The 14,630-nt window shown below is 37.9% G+C and overlaps 2 protein-coding genes across 2 annotated transcripts in view; both read left to right on the top strand.

Annotated features, from left to right (window-relative positions):
- The window catches only part of LOC114155762 (gastrula zinc finger protein XlCGF8.2DB-like), a 723,567-nt gene that overhangs the window by 696,886 nt on the left and 12,051 nt on the right, over nt 1–14,630 (top strand). The gene's annotated exons all lie outside the window — the stretch shown is intronic.
- LOC114156166 (gastrula zinc finger protein XlCGF8.2DB-like) overlaps nt 11,496–14,630 on the top strand; it is a 29,016-nt gene continuing 25,881 nt past the window's right edge. Inside the window, exon 1 of the mRNA XM_028036438.1 lies at nt 11,496–11,500. The gene's annotated coding sequence lies outside the window, so the exon portion shown is untranslated. The remainder of the gene's footprint in view (nt 11,501–14,630) is intronic.

Raw genomic sequence — 14,630 nt, 5'->3', positions numbered from 1 at the left:
GGACATGGACTCCCTTCCAGAACATTCTCACATGATTGGACTTGAGGGATTGATTTGTATTATTCTGTACCATAGAGAGTGAGTGGGGTTTATTTTTGTAGTTTTTTAAATCAACAATAGAATGTATATAATGGTTGAGTGTTTTTAAAAAAAATCTACAAAACAGTATTTGTGTTAATTTTGTGTTTAATGTAAAATGAGATTGAATCTGATTTTATTTCTTTCAAATTATGTTAACCAGTTTTACTCTACCTAATTAAAATCTATTCAAATAAAAAAAAATCATTTGTACTTTAAAGAAATGCAAAGTTAAACAGTGCAAATCTGTCAGCTAAACTGAATAATTTAAAATCAGTACCAACAACCCTGCTTAAAACTTAAAATATGGCACAGAAATGCTTGCAAAGGTAAAATATAAGGTCATATATTGAATAATTTCAGTATTAAAGAGAGTAATAGCATTTAACCCATCTAGTGCAGAAGAAAGAGTGTATAAACTAACATTAGCTAAATAAATATTAGTGAGGCAATCGATGGTAAAAATACACAATTATTTAGTTTGTTGCCAACAACGCCACCTGGCAAAGAATCAAAGAACCGAGCAAAGAATCACCAAACACCGTGACGTCACAAACACTCGTTGGATTTCCCTCCATCGATTTATGTTGATCACAGGACAGCCACAGCAACAGGGGGCGCCACCATCTGGGCCAAACGCACCACCTTCAATCCTGAGAGCTAAAACATAAATAATTACAAACTATTATTAAAATACCGGTAGAAAATTCAAGTAGAAAAACCCGTTAAACGTCCTTTACACTCGACCACCAGCACCGCACATTTAAATGAACGTGATGATCGTAAGATCCACAAGGTGGCGGTAATGCAATGGCATGAATGAACGACAGTCATAAAATCCCAAAGAAGAAGAAGACAAAGGGTTGAAGATGTCGGCGAGATCAGAGGAACTTTACAGTTTGATGCGGAGATGATAGCGTTGAAGCAGAACTAGTCGGCAGAACGAGCAGACAGGAGGAGGGCTACTCTGACGGAGCGTGGTTCGGTCACGAGAAGCTAAGAAGAGGAAGAGCGGTTTAGAGGCATAATCTGGACTGTGAGTGAACTAAGATGGCGAGTAGTAGTGGAGGGTGCTCAGAGGATGAAGGAATGGAAACAAGTTGGTCGGTAGTAGAAAATAAGAAAGGTGGAGGAGGAAAAGATAAGGGCAAGAAAGGGATAAATTACGGTGGCCGACAGGTGCAAATGCGCAGCAAAAGAGAAAACATGCAAACAAACAAAAAACACGCGCATAAATTAAATGCGGCAAGCAAAAAGCGAATAAAATGCAGCAAACAAAAAGAGAGACGCAAACAAAAAAGAAGACACCCCCGAATGAAATGCAGCAAACAAAAAGTGAGACGCAAACAAAAAAGAAAACACCCACGAATGAAATGCAGCAAACAAAAAGTGTTGAAAACGGAAGTGCTCCAGACCACTAGGGGGAGTCAAAGAAAATAGTATTCATTTCTATGGGACCAGATGCAAGATTCAGAGAAAGAAATTTGAAAGAAAGTAAAGGTACGTATAACTATATTTCTTTTCAGAAATATAGTTATACGTACTATATAACTATATTTAGTACGTATAAATACTATACGTACTTATATTATAAAAAGATACGTCGTCTTTTATAATATTATAGAATAACAGAATAATTTATGGGTAGTGTGATAGACTTTGTGTCAGTCATACCGTTCTGGGCTCGGTCTCGATTTTCTTTGACTCCCCCTAGTGGTCTGGAGCACTTCCGTTTTCAACACTTTTTGTTTGCTGCATTTCATTCGGGGGTGTTTTCTTTTTTGTTTGCTGCATTTCATTCGGGGGTGTTTTCTTTTTTTGTTTGCGTCTCTCTTTTTGTTTGCTGCATTTCATTCGGGTGTGTTTTCTTTTTTGTTTGCTGCATTTCATTCGGGGGTGTCTTCTTTTTTTGTTTGCGTCTCTCTTTTTGTTTGCTGCATTTCATTCGGGGGTGTTTTCTTTTTTGTTTGCTGCATTTTGTTCGCTTTTTGCTTGCCGCATTTAATTTGTGCGCGTGTTTTTTGTTTGTTTGCATGTTTTCTCTTTTGCTGCGCATTTGCACCTGTCGGCCACCGTAATAAATACAGGAAAAAGATCTCTCGAAGATGAGGAGGAAAACGTCGAGACACGAAAGAAAGTAATGATGGAGGAGTTCAAGGTAATTTTGAAGTTCAGAGCTGGACAGGATTTGACAGGAGTGAGTCCATTCACTATCTATTGGTTTAAAGAAAGTAATTGGAGATGTGGATTTAGCTAAAGTGTTAAGAGATGGAAGCCTGTTGATTATCTGTAAAAATGCTGAACAAAAGAACAAAGCGTTAAAATTACAGTCGATTTGTAAAAAAGAAATAACGGAGAGGAAAATAATGGGAGAAGAGAGAGGAATAAAAGGGGTAATATCAGGGATTCCATTAGGAGAAAACTTAGATGAGTTAAAGAAAATCATTAAAGGAGGAGAAGTGACAAATATCAGACGACTGCAGGCTTTTAGAAATGGAGAAAGAGTGGATAGCACTTCTGTGCTATTAGAGTTTAAAGGAAAAGAAAAACCAGATAAAATAATGATTGGTTACCTGAGTTTCAGTGTTAGGAATTATATTCCTCCACCGATGAGATGCTACAAATGTCAGAGATATGGACATACAGCAAAAATATGTAATGGGAAGCAAAGATGTGGTAGGTGTGGAGGAGAACATTCTTATGGGGAATGTGGAGAGAAGCCGATAAGATGTTGCAACTGTGGAGGAGATCATACTGCAGCATATGCAGGGTGTATGGTGAGGAAAGAAGCAGCAGAAATTCAAAAAATAAAAACAGAGAAGAGAATGTCATATGCAGAAGCAGTAAAGGAGGTGAAAAGTGCAGGGGTAAGTCAAAGAGCTAAATTAGAAAAGAAGACGATAGGTAAAGATCAAAATAATGTCACGCTAGAAAAACTGATCCCGTTCTTAGCTTACATTATAAATTGTTCAGAACAAGCGAGGACTAAAACTGAAAAAATTAAAATCATAGTGAAAGCAGCAGTAAGATTCTTTAATGTTACAGACTTATCATGGGAAAGAATTCAGGATGAACTCAGACAAGGAGAGGGATCAGGTGAAAATGAAGCAAGTCAAATAGTCATATAATTTTAATATTACAATGGAATGCTAGAAGTCTAATTGCTAATGGTCAAGAGTTTAAAGGTTTTATTAATAGATTAAAGGAGAAACCAGATGTAATCTGCATTCAAGAAACTTGGTTAAAACAAACATTACAGTTTAGTATTAGTGGGTATTCAACTATAAGAAGAGACAGAGGAAATGGAAATGGAGGAGGATGTGCTATATGTATAAAAGAAAAGATAACATTTATTAAGATACAATTGGATACGGAATTAGAGGTTAATGGAATTAAAATGTGGACAAAAAATGGAAGTATAGAAATTATAAATTATTATAATCCTTGTAAAAAAATAGATAAAGCAAAGTTAGAAAGTATAATTAAACACAGGGGAGAGAAGCTAATATGGTGTGGGGATTTTAATGCACACAGCACTTTATGGGGTGAGAAAGATGATTATAACGGGGGTATTTTAGAAGGAATAATTGAGGAAAAAGAATTGGTAGTATTAAATAATGGGGAAGGAACTCAGTTGGATATGATTAGTGGTAAGGAATCTGCCATTGATCTCACTCTAGTATCACAAGGTATGGCAGATAGTTGTAAATGGAAAATAAATAAAAATAGTACAATAGGCAGTGATCATTATCCAATATTTATTGAAGTTGAGTTAGATATGGAAAAAGAACAGGTAAATACTCAAGGAAGATGGAGGTTTAAAGACGCTGATTGGAGGAAATATAAAGATATGAGTGAGAATAGATTGATAAATATAGATATAAATAAATCAATAAACGAATTAAATTTAGAAATTTGTAAGAGTATTATTGAAGTAGCAAAAGAAGCAATCCCAAAAGGTAAAGGGATTAAAAAGAAAAGAATAGTCCCCTGGTGGAATATAGAATGTACAATGGCAATTAAAGCAAGGAATAAGGCTTTTAAAACACTTAAAAAAGATGTTAGTTTCCAAAACCTAATTAGTTATAAGAGGAAACAAGCAGAAGTCAGGAGGAAGATTAGAAATGCGAAAAAGTTTTATTGGAGTAAATACTGTGAGTCATTAGGAAAAACTACAGCATTAGATAGAGTATGGAATACAATTAAGAAAATGTCAGGAAAGTCAAAGGAATATAAATTCTCAATACTACAAAATAATGGAAATATGATTATAGAAGATAAAGATAAGGTAGAGTTATTAGTAAAAGTTTTAGCTAAAGTGCATAGTAATGAAAATCTTAGTAAAGAAGAGAAAGAAGGAAGAGAATTAACGATGAGAAAATATAATGAAAGGATAAATGAGGAAATGGTTGATAATGATTCTATAAATATGAAGTTTTCAATGACAGAATTAAAAAAAGCATTAAAGAATACAAAAAATTCAACACCAGGGGAGGACCAAATAAATTATGTTATGCTTAAAAACTTGAATGAAAGGAGTAAATTAGTTTTACTAAAACTATATAATAAGATATGGGAAGAAGGAACTTTGCCAGAGAAATGGAAGGAATCAATTATTATTCCTATATGTAAACCAGGTAAGGATCCTCAGTTAACTGAAAGTTACAGGCCAATAGCGTTAACATCTTGTGTCGGGAAAGTAATGGAGAAAATGGTGAATAATAGATTAATTTACTTCTTAGAATCGAGAGAAAAAATAAAAAAATATCAATATGGCTTCAGGAAAGGAAGAAGTACAGCAGATCCTATGGTACAGCTTGAAAATGAAATCAGAAAAGCACAGGTGAATAAAGAGGTTTTAATGGTAGTGTTCTTGGATATTGAGAAGGCATATGACATGTTATGGAAGGAAGGTTTACTGATTAAAATTAGACAAATAGGGCTAAGAGGTAAAATTTATAATTGGATTAAAGATTTTTTAACTGATAGAAATATAAGAGTTAAAATAGGAAATGAAGTAAGTTCAAAATGTTTAACTGAAAATGGCACTCCTCAAGGTAGTATTATAAGTCCAATGTTATTTATAATAATGATTAATGATATTTTTAGTAAAATCGAAGGTAAGTTTGGAATGACTTTATTTGCGGATGATGGTCTTATTTGGAAATGGGGAAGAAATGTAAAATTTATAAATGATAAAATGCAAGAAGCGTTAGGTAAAGTAGAAGATTGGGCGCTAGAATGGGGATTTCGAATTTCAAGTTCAAAATCTAAATTTGTTAACTTCACTAATAGGAAGGTAGGCACTAAGATAAAATTAAAAATGTATGATAAAGAAGTAGAAAGGGCAGATAATTTCAAATATTTAGGTTTATGGTTTGATAAAAAGCTTACATGGAAAATACATATTAGTAAAATAATAGAGAGAAGTAAAAAAATATTAAATATCATGAGGTGTTTAAGAGGTAAAGAATGGGGAGCAGGTAGGAAAACTTTAAAGATATTATATATTGGACTTATTAGATCATAGATTATGGATGTGTGGTATATAATTCTGCCTCAAGTAACTTATTAAAAGAAATAGATAAAATACAGTATCAAGCGTTAAGAATTTGCTGTGGGGCAATGAAGACAACACCAGTGTCAACACTACAGGTAGAAATGGGGGAAATGCCATTGGAGTTAAGAAGGAAACAATTAGGAGTAGGGTTTTGGGCAAACGTAAAAGGGCATAAAAAAAGTTATCCTATAAATAATATACTACAACCATGCCAAGAAAGTGTTAAGAATGTAAATGTAAATAGTTTTGGATGGATAATAAATAAAGAAATAAAGGAAATAGGATTAAATCAATGTCTAATTAGCCCAGTGGTGGATTTTTCATGTAATCCGCCTTGGATACAAAAAGAGATGAAAGTTGATTTAACATTGTTGGAGGAAGGAAGACAAACAGTAGAAGGAGAGGTGGAAAGATACATAAGAAGGGTATATGGAGAATACTTACAAATATACACAGATGCATCAAAAAATGGTAAATGATAGAGTAGTGTTGTTGCGCAACACCCCCCCCCCTCCTTTCTGTCTCTACTCTCTCACTCTCGTACTTCCTCTTCTGAGAGGGGAGATGTGCTACCAGCTCTCCGTCTAACGGGTCCGTTGAGTTTCCTAAATCTGCTGGGATTTACCCTGTCCAGAACTGAAGTAAACTCTGTTTAAGCTGGTTTCGAGAAACGATTCGCCTGGTTATCTGACGGCCTACATCCAGGTGTCCCACCCTTCTTCCCCCTGTGAATTAGCCAGACTGAGCAGCCTACAGCCAACTAGTTTCACAGAGCACACCTGTTAACGGTCGCTCGTTCTCTATTTTACAACTTGCATTTGTTATTGAACCAGGTAGGTTTTAGTGACTCGGGCGAGTCCCAAGGATGAGGTTTTAAATATGGGCTACCAGCAACCTAAAAACATTTTCCACCTCTTCCTCTCCAGAATCAAACATCACAGCTATTTTACAACCATCAAAGAACTTTAAGGTGACTCATTAACTGAATGTCCACAACATCTTTAGATTTTCTTTATGCTAAATATTTTATTAGTAAGGCATTTTTGCAAGGGTCAGTACAGCTTAATTCAGTAGCAGAAATAATCAAATAAGTAAAATCAATCATCTAGTCTATCTTTCCCTACTGCTGATACTGAGAACTAAAAAAGGAACCTTAGAGCGAGACGGACGGAGTTTGGCGCCTCGAACCCCAGACCTGGCACGATGATGAAGAAGGTGTTGCAGCAGGAGGAAGATGTTGATCGATGAAGGCCAGGATCTCCGCAGGTCTGATGAGCCTCCTCTCCGCATGGATGCTGAGGTCACACAGGACTTGGTGCTGGCAGGAAAAAAGGCACCAGTTCTTCTTCCTTGTCTTTGTCTTCATCTTTGTCTTTGGGGTCAGAACCCAGCCGATGAGAGAAGTGCGATTCGAAGCCACAGGTTGTGGGCCAGACGGGTTGGTCTCCATGTGCAGGACAGTCTCCGGCTCCGTGGCCCCGGCTCTTCTTCAGCTGCAGAGTTCTTTGTCCATCTCGATCTTGGCTCGAAGCTGCCCGGAGGATCCAACGAACGGTTCCTCTTTTGCACCCACCTTATATAGGGTTTATCTGTCTGCTTAGACAGATGATCTCATATCCGTCACTGTCTTAAGAGACATCATGTCATGATGTCTGTGCCAATGTCTCAGGGCTGCTCAACCTCCTGTTTCCATATAAGGTGCTGATCATCTCTGCTCTCCTGTTAGTTCCCCTTTTTCCCTTCCTGTCACCTTTCACCTACCATCTACCTCCAACATATCAGTGATGTTTACTTGCAGTTTTACAACCTTTTACACCATTTCAAGTTCAATGTCAAAATCACATTTATATCACATTTATTTTTTTTAGCTTCTCTGATTTAGCATTCATTTATAATTTTATAACTATAACTTATTAATTATATTTATTATAATCTTAATGTGAGTTATTACAGATGTTTTCTGAAAAGAAACCAAGAATAATCTATTATTCTAATTATTTGATACCAAAGTTACATTTGCTTGTTTTTCTTATAAGTGTTCTCACAAATATAAGTGTAAGTATTATTACAATTAAATCAATATTAATATAAGTATTTTACTTTGAATCTTATCAAATTACTCAAAATGTTTAGATTTAATTCTTTAAAACTTTCATGCTTTAAACTAAGGAATAGTCTCAGCTATTTTTATAAATCTGCAGGCTGGAAACTTCCTCTTTTTCCAGGAAACCTGCTTTTCTTGTTTAATGACTCTCTCTGACTGACTATGATTTCTTATGATTAGATAGAAAAAAGTAGAATTAAAGCAAAGTTTGCATGAGACAAAAACAACACACACAACTAGATTTATTTTATTGACACTTAAGTCTAATGTTGGGCCTTGATGTCACTTGAGTGATTCATTTTAAAGATAACTTTATTTATTATTACTGTTGAACTAAAATCTCCAGCATGGGGAAGTGGGATGAGCTCGGATTTTCTTGACACCCCCTCCACGAGGTCAGACCTTTCACATGCTGGGAGTCCATCACCCTCCTGCAGTTCGCCGTCCTCATCCCCTAGAAAGAGAAGAAGTTCGTCTGGGATGTGAAGATGCAGATTCTTCATCCTCAGTTTTCACAGAGGGCTCAGTGTAGTCATCAAAACTCCACTTCTCTTGACACCCCCTCCATGGAGTTTTGATTTCCCCCATGAGGTGATGAATGTCGAAGAAAACTTGGATCGCTCTGATTCTTCTACAGGAACCTTCGCTGGATGAACTGTCGGTTCTTCAGGATGTGGAATGATTCTTTAGGGAAGGGAAGATGGGCTGAGACAGAAGGCCTCAAAAAAAAAAATTCTGGCTGTTCAGCAGAGCAAAGCAAAAAGCATAAGCATCATGACGCTTTATCCGTAATCATGATCCTTTTCCATTTTAATCCATCAGGTTGTGACAGGAGTTCTTCTTTAGCATAATCCAATTTCTTCACGGCCCTCCCAGTCCAAAGCCTTGAAGTTGTTCTTTGAACGGCAACCTTCCTGTAATAGTGGCCAGTCTAATATAGGATGGCATGGTGCTTGATTCTCTGGCCATCTTCTTGTAATGTTCTGGTTCGCTGTAGCTAAGAACTGGCTTGAGCACTGCTTCCTCATGGACCCCTTTCTTCATCAGTAGTACTGTGTTGAAGTTCAGTACTTACTTTACAAAATCTCGGGCGTTGAATCTCAGCTTGATCACCGTAGTTGCAGGCCGATCTTGAGCTTTAATCCAAACTCTCTGCCCTGTTTTCAGTGACAATTTGAGCTGCAACTTCCCTTTTCCTTCCTAAGCAAAAAGGAGAAGTGTCTTCGCCTCCCTGCTTTCTGTGACGTGAACGGAGTTCCTCTGCAGGGGAAGACCTGCTCTTCTAGCAGTTGTCACTGTGTCCATCAGCACCAAGAGGTACGTCTCACGTCTCTTTTCTGTTATCCCCATTGGCTCTGCTACATCCATGCAGACTGAACCCCATGGGACTGTGCTCTTGATGAACAAACCTTCCATCCGCTGCCCTGGGTGCCCTGCGTATCGACCACATACCTCAAAGTCACACAGCTGCATCGGATGGGCTGAAGGGACATCCAGCAGTCCTGCTTGCTCAGTTCTTCACGGGGGTGTAGCACGCCTGCATATTCGAGGGCCTTATGCACGCACCGTACTACCTGCTCCCCGTGCTACTCTAGGACCACCTGTCCTTAGGTGTTCTGTCCCACCTCGACACCGGCAGAGACAACCTTTCTTAGTGGCACGAAAGGTCGTCATCTTTGCCCCTCCATAGGGCTTCTTCTCAGGTGTGCGCCTTGTCGCTGCACCTCAAGTTTCGGGCGGAGCCTCAGTTCTGCTTTCTTCTTCCATAAGTTGTGATGAGCTACTTGTTTCTCTCTCGCACTCTCAAGCTGCTTCTCTCGGGTCTGCGTGATGACTTTAACCATGTCTGCGTCTGTGGGATGATGTCAGCTGCTGGTGTTTGTTCCTCTGTTGCCGGATGTCTTCTCGATGGCTGCAGTGGAGGACGCGGTGTGCTTCCTCATCCATCGTCGGCTGATGACACCTTTCTCCGTCTCCTGTGCATGCTTGCTGGCTGGTCTGGTCAGCATTACATCACGAACCACTCCAGCAAGAGTGAGCCAGCTTTTCTTTGTCAGGGGTTGATGTTTCAGTTCCTCATTCTTGGAACCAATTTCCCCACTTGCTTCAGGTCTGAGTCACAGTAGCTGTGTAGAAGCTGATGCAGTTCTGTTGAGGTCTCCTCCTTTTCCAAACGATCTGGGCGGCCGGCTTCCTCCGGTTTCTTCCCCAGATTTTCCTCCTCGAAGTGATCATCCATCACTCCGTCTCTCTGTCGGTTCGAGTTGTCTATCCCCCAAAGCCTCTCTTTAGCCTTCGAGCAGGGATGGGTCTAGACTATGTTGGCTACTAGCTTCACTGTCTGGATCCGGTCATTTATCCTCAGTAGAAGCCTTCCCTCACCTGTATGCTATACAGTTACTGCAAGGGTTGTGACTGACGGCCTTATCAGTCACCATTAACTCTATTCCTTAAGAGTTAACAAGCCAAGTGAGCTATTCAGATCCTCACATCTGTTTTTACTAACTTGGCCATAGGGCCCTCCTACTCCGTTGGACTGGGCCCCACGTTGGGCGCCACTTGTTGTTGCGCAACACCCCCCCCCTCCTTTCTGTCTCTACTCTCTCACTCTTGTACTTCCTCTTCTGAGAGGGGAGATGTGCTACCAGCTCTCCGTCTAACGGGTCCGTTGAGTTTCCTAAATCTGCTGGGATTTACCCTGTCCAGAACTGAAGTAAACTCTGTTTAAGCTGGTTTCGAGAAACGATTCGCCTGGTTATCTGACGGCCTACATCCAGGTGTCCCACCCTTCTTCCCCCTGTGAATTAGCCAGACTGAGCAGCCTACAGCCAACTAGTTTCACAGAGCACACCTGTTAACGGTCGCTCGTTCTCTATTTTGCAACTTGCATTTGTTATTGAACCAGGTAGGTTTTAGTGACTCGGGCGAGTCCCAAGGATGAGGTTTTAAATATGGGCTACCAGCAACCTAAAAACATTTTCCACCTCTTCCTCTCCAGAATCAAACATCACAGCTATTTTACAACCATCAAAGAACTTTAAGGTGACTCATTAACTGAATGTCCACAACATCTTTTAGATTTTCTTTATGCTAAATATTTTATTAGTAAGGCATTTTTGCAAGGGTCAGTACAGCTTAATTCAGTAGCAGAAATAATCAAATAAGTAAAATCAATCATCTAGTCTATCTTTCCCTACTGCTGATACTGAGAACTAAAAAAGGAACCTTAGAGAGAGACGGACGGAGTTTGGCGCCTCGAACCCCAGACCTGGCACGATGATGAAGAAGGTGTTGCAACAGGAGGAAGATGTTGATCGATGAAGGCCAGGATCTCCGCAGGTCTGATGAGCCTCCTCTCCGCATGGATGCTGAGGTCACACAGGACTTGGTGCTGGCAGGAAAAAAGGCACCAGTTCTTCTTCCTTGTCTTTGTCTTCATCTTTGTCTTTGGGGTCAGAACCCAGCCGATGAGAGAAGTGCGATTCGAAGCCACAGATTGTGGGCCAGACGGGTTGGTCTCCATGTGCAGGACAGTCTCCGGCTCCGTGGCCCCGGCTCTTCTTCAGCTGCAGAGTTCTTTGTCCATCTCGATCTTGGCTCGAAGCTGCCCGGAGGATCCAACGAACGGTTCCTCTTTTGCACCCACCTTATATAGGGTTTATCTGTCTGCTTAGACAGATGATCTCATATCCGTCACTGTCTTAAGAGACATCATGTCATGATGTCTGTGCCAATGTCTCAGGGCTGCTCAACCTCCTGTTTCCATATAAGGTGCTGATCATCTCTGCTCTCCTGTTAGTTCCCCTGTTTCCCTTCCTGTCACCTTTCACCTACCATCTACCTCCAACATATCAGTGATGTTTAATTGCAGTTTTACAACCTTTTACACCATTTCAAGTTCAATGTCAAAATCACATTTATATCACATTTATTTTCTTTAGCTTCTCTGATTTAGCATTCATTTATAATTTTATAACTATAACTTATTAATTATATTTATTATAATCTTAATGTGAGTTATTACAGATGTTTTCTGAAAAGAAACCAAGAATAATCTATTATTCTAATTATTTGATACCAAAGTTACATTTGCTTGTTTTTCTTATAAGTGTTCTCACAAATATAAGTGTAAGTATTATTACAAGTAAATCAATATTAATATAAGTATTTTACTTTGAATCTTATCAAATTACTCAAAATGTTTAGATTTAATTTTTTAAAACTTTCATGCTTTAAAATAGTCTCAGCTATTTTTATAAATCTGCAGGCTGGAAACTTCCTCTTTTTCCAGGAAACCTGCTTTTCCTGTTTAATGACTCTCTCTGACTGACTATGATTTCTTATGATTAGATAGAAAAAAGTAGAATTAAAGCAAAGTTTGCATGAGACAAAAACAACACACACAACTAGATTTATTTTATTGACACTTAAGTCTAATGTTGGGCCTTGATGTCACTTGAGTGATTCATTTTAAAGATAACTTTATTTATTATTACTGTTAAACTAAAATCTCCAGCATGGGGAAGTGGGATGAGCTCGGATTTTCTTGACAGTAGGGATAGCATTTATAATTCCAGATTTAAACATTATGGAAAATAAAAGATTAACGGATAGTTTGAATGTATACACAGGAGAGTTACTGGCTATTTCAATGGCGTTAAAATGGAGTGAAGAATTAAGTGAAAAGAAAGTGTTAATTTGTTCTGATTCGAGTAGTGCATTAAAAAGTATTATGGAACAAGAGTCGGAAGCAAGACAAGACATTCTGATAGATATAAATAAATCAATACATAAAATGGGAATAAATGGATCTACTGTTAAATTTATTTGGATTCCGGCGCATATCGGAATAGTTGGAAATGAATTAGCAGATACATTTGCAAAGAATGCGAGTAAGAGAAGTGAAATTGAATTGGAAGTTAAGTATAGTAAAAACAAGATAAGGAGTATAAGTAAAATATATTACAAGAAGAAATGGCAGGAACAATGGGAGGGTGAAAAGAAGGCAAGGTTTTATTATAATATTCAAAAAAAAGTGGGGGAGGGTAGAAAGGAAAATAGGAATAAACAAGAGGAAGATATTATATCTAGGTTAAGATTTGGACATGTAGGGCTAAATAGTACTTTGAAAATAATAAATAAACATAGTACGGGATTATGTAATTTTTGTGGAAAGTTGGAAACAGTTATACATATTTTTATGGAATGTAATAAATATAATCTAGAAAGAGAGGAATTAGTAGAAGAGTTAAATAGGAATAAAGTTAAATTAAATATTAGAGGTCTGCTACAAAAATCATCTGGAGATGTGGTTTTTAATTCCGTGTTTAGGTTTCTTAGAAAAACAGGTCTAATAGGGAGATTATAGGGATTAGGCATCTGGTTCATACTCCAGTCCAGAAGGTGGCGGTAATGCACCTGAAAGTTGCTTGCCAACCGCCATAAAACAAAAAGAAGAAGAAGAAGACAAAGAAAATGGCGCATGGTCTGTTTGGTTGAATGTTCGACTGTTTCTCTAAACGAGTTTATCAACGAGCCGTTAACTGCTGCTGAAGAAACATTCACAGAGTTTAAAGAAATCATCGTCAAGTCGGAGGAAGAGATGGATGATCATCGCAGACTGCTGGATTTCTCCCGGAGGCCCCAGATAATCTTACACCGAATAGGTAGGAACCACCAGCGTTTGGATGCAGGTTAAGGTCTAAATGTCTGCACCTTTCTGTATGAGGATCATTTTAGTAAATGTTCTTTTCCCGTATAAATGTTTTGTTAACCGGTAAATGAACGCAGGAATCACAATTACGCTGTGAAAATGGCTTATTGATGTAGAGAGAAAATGACCTTTTTATGGCTTTTCCTCCTTTAACTAATCAAACTTACTTTTGAAAAGAGGAGAAATGTGAACAATGCAGCGCAAGAAGGTAAAGCAAACAGCATGAAACAATAATAGTGTGTTAGTAGCTGTAAAATGTAATAATTTGTAATAAATAAATTGTAGTGGCGATTGTTTGTCAAACCAAACATCCTATAAAAGTTCAGTCAACAAGCCACTGCTGCACTGAGGTGATGCTTCGTACGAAGGTAAAAGAAGTTCAATGTCCAAAAAACTTGAAAATTGCTTTTATAGTTTATTTTTTCAGTTTGACAAGCAAATAACAAAGATCAAATTTTTCATTAGTGATGTGTTGAGTAATGAAGCGAGTAAGACAGAGAACTCACCTAAACCTGAGCAGTTAAAGTTTTTATTTTTTAGTAATAAATCGTTGTCCCTGGTGACATAGCGAGTAACAAGCCAATCACAACCCTCTTTTCTATTTGTTTCTAGTTTTCTTTTGGATCCAGCCATTGTTTCATACAACCAGATTAATCAGAATTTATGTATCAGAATCACAAACATTTTAAACTTGTTTATTCATTGTAAAGCTTCATGTTGTTTTCACGTCGCCTATTTTACATATATTGTCCAGTTGATGTCACAGTAGAGCAAATGAAGCACCGCGGTGCATCGGCTCATGAGTCGAATGATTGGATGGAGTTCCTCAGGGCTTCATGAAGCTGCATCTCACCATCACTACTTTTCAGTGTTTCCTTTCCTGCTCTGGTCAAAACCCACAGGCCCAACCCAGTGCATGCTGGTCCTATACCAGTCCCTATACTTACAGAAAATGGACCCACAGTTCTTAATGTCTCACTTACAAAAGTAAATAATAAACACAAAGCAATAAAAACTAAACAATTATTAACCTACAAATAAACTCTGTAAATAAACCCCAAAAATATAAAGTGAACTAAAATCAAATTTTAATACAAATAAAAGTAATGATAGTTCCAAATTAAGTAATATCTTGAAATAATAAAATTTACTTGTAAATATTAACAACATTGGCA

The sequence above is a fragment of the Xiphophorus couchianus genome, chromosome 13 (assembly GCF_001444195.1).
Source record: "Xiphophorus couchianus chromosome 13, X_couchianus-1.0, whole genome shotgun sequence".
Lineage (NCBI taxonomy): Eukaryota > Metazoa > Chordata > Actinopteri > Cyprinodontiformes > Poeciliidae > Xiphophorus > Xiphophorus couchianus.
The sequence above is the reverse complement of the archived record's forward strand: the minus strand, read 5'-3'. Positions and strand labels throughout refer to the sequence as shown.